The following is a 2,909-nucleotide window of genomic DNA, read 5'->3' on the forward strand; positions in this document are numbered from 1 at the left end:
AAGCTTGAGGGTGCCTTCATACAAGTTTGCTCCCAGGTTCCTTGGTCCTTTCGAGATCCTGCAACAGATCAATCCTGTCTCCTATAAGCTGCGGCTGCCTCCTACCCTCAGAATCCCTAACTCCTTCCATGTGTTTCTCCTGAAACCAGTGGTCCTAAACCGCTGCAGCAAGACTTCTAGTTGCACAGTTGCCCCCAGTGGGTCCTTCTGATGTATTCGAGGTAAAAGAGATCCTGGACTGCAAAAGGGTAGGAGGAAGGACTTTCTATTTGGTGGACTGGAGAGGGTTTGGTCCTGAGGAGAGGTCCTGGGAGCCAGAAGAGAACCTCAGCGCTCCTGCTCTTATTAAAAAATTCCTCTCTCGCTCTAGCCCCAAGAAGAGGGGGCGTAAGAGGGGGGTTACTGTAGCGTCCATGGCCGCAGGCCGTCGGGTTTACTCACCTCCCGACGCCCGCAGCCATGGATCCGTGAGCGATGGTCCCCGTCTCCCTCCTAGGAGACTCCAGCGCTCACTTCCGCTCCGTTCGGCTGTGTCCCTTAGGACACAAATAGGAAATCGTCATCATCATCAACTGCCACGATTTCCTGGTCTATAAGAAGGCCCCTGGCCTTCTAATCCTTGCCTGAGCGTTGTTAGTTTTCCCAGTCTGTCTTGCAAATGGTCCCTTAGTGTTTCCCGTTCCAATTGTTACCCGTGCCTTGTTATCCCTTCCTGTTTCCCGTGCTGTGCCTTAGTATCGAGTCGTGCCACGTCCTGTGTCATCTGCCATGTCCAGAGGAATCCGCCACGTCCTGTGTCATCTGCCACGTGTGGAGGAATCCGCCACGTCCTGTGTCATCTGCCACATCCGTAGGAATCCGCCACGTCCTGTGTCTTCTGCCTCACCCGGAGGAGTCCGCCACGTCTGGCGCAACTTGCGGCTCCTGTGTCATCCGCCACATTTGGCGCCATCTGCTGCACCCATCTCATCTGTGCCAGAGCTGCGGCCACCATCTGGACTCTTCAGGTACCCTTGTGCGGGACATTGTATTTCTGGGGTGTCCTTTTGTTTGGCCAGCTGCCTCCCCGCTACGGCGGTACGGCCTAGTGGGTCCACTAACCCGCTTCGTGACACTACTATTAGCACCCTCCTGCCTTATCGTTCCAGGTACTAGACTCCACAGACACAGTGTACATTTTCCTGCTCCAATATTTTTTGTAGCAAAGGAATTTTTATACCCTGCTCAAAAAAAATTAAGGGAACACTTAAATCACACATTAGATCTTGAGGAACGAAAGATTCAAGGTTTTTTTTTAATTAATATAATTTTTTATGATTGTTGAACTATAATCCATACTACATAACAATAAAAAAAACAAAAGAAAATGTTCTGAGTTAACATTACATTAAACAAATTATTATGTAGTACATATCCCGAAAGGGGTTCAAATAGACAATACTGAAAAATCAACAATCACCCACTAAAACCCTGGAAAATATTGTGTGGGGAGGAGAGAGAGTGAGACTTTATTTCTTAGCATCAAGTACTATGATCTCTCTAAAAGCATCACTCTATTCACCTTTTGATGCCATTCTACTTCCATGGGAAATCTTTTGAGATCAATTTATAAATGATAACTAATCTTGCCAGGAACAAAATCTTTGTAATTAATTTGCTACAACCACAGTCTTTTAAAGGAGCGGAGGTGCCAAATATAAATAGCGTTGGTTGCATTGAAACCTCTTTCCAAATTAATTTCGAAATAGATGCTGCTACTCCACTCCAGTTTCTATGTAGCTTGGGGCAACGCCACAACAAGTGGATGAGATCCGCTTGATGTATACCACATTTCTGCCAATTATCGTTATTCCTTAACCCCATAACCTTTAAAAGCTTAGGTGTATAATAAAGTCTGTGATTGTTCATAAAACAAATAAATCGGTGATCGTGATTTAACGATGCTTCTCCAATATGTTTATAAACGAACCCCCAATCGAACCTAATCCCAAGATCCTTATCCTATTTTCCCTGTGATTTAATATGATTTCCTTCATCCCCTAAAAGGTATTTTTTATACAGTGAGGACAAAAGTCCTTTCTTATTTTTTAACCCCTTGGAGACACAGCCAGTTTTGGCCTTGTGGACAATGCCTATTTTTTCAAATCTTACATGTGTCACTTTATGTGGTAATAACTTGGGAATGCTTTTACTTATCCAAGAGATTCTGAGATTGTTTTCTCATGACATATTGTACTTTATGTTAGTGAAAAAATTTGATTGATAAATTCAATATTTATTTGTAAAAAACACCAAAATTTAGGGAAAAATTAGCATTTTTTTAAATTTAAATGTATCTGCTTGTAAGACACAAAATAGTTACTAGTTTAAATTTCTCATACGTATGTCTACTTTATGTTTGCATCATGTTTTTATTTTTGTAGGATGTTGCAAGGCTTAGAACTTCAGCATCCATTTCTCACATCTTCAAGAAAATTTCAGAAGGCGATTTTTCAGAGACCAGTTCAGTTCTGAAGTGGCTTTGATGGCCTTATATATTAGAAAGTCCCCATAAATCACACAATTTTAATTGCACCCCTCAAATATTCAAAACAGCATTCCTTTAGGCGTTTCACAGGAAAAGTGGAGGTGAAATTTACAAATTTCATTTTTTTTTTTGCTGAAATTCATTTGTAATAATTTTTTCCCTGTAACACAGAAGTTTTAGCAGAGAAACACAACTCAATATTTACTGCCCAGATTCTACAGTTTTTAGAAATATCCCACATGTGGCCCTAGTGTGCTAATAGACTGAAACACAGGCCTTCGAAGCAAAGGAGCACCTAGTGGATTTTCAGGCCACCTTTCTATTAGAAAATATTTTAGCACCATGTCAGGTTTGAAAAGGTCTTGTGCTGCCAAAACATAGG

This window comes from Rhinoderma darwinii, chromosome 5, assembly GCF_050947455.1.
Source record: "Rhinoderma darwinii isolate aRhiDar2 chromosome 5, aRhiDar2.hap1, whole genome shotgun sequence".
Taxonomy (NCBI): Eukaryota; Metazoa; Chordata; class Amphibia; order Anura; family Rhinodermatidae; genus Rhinoderma; species Rhinoderma darwinii.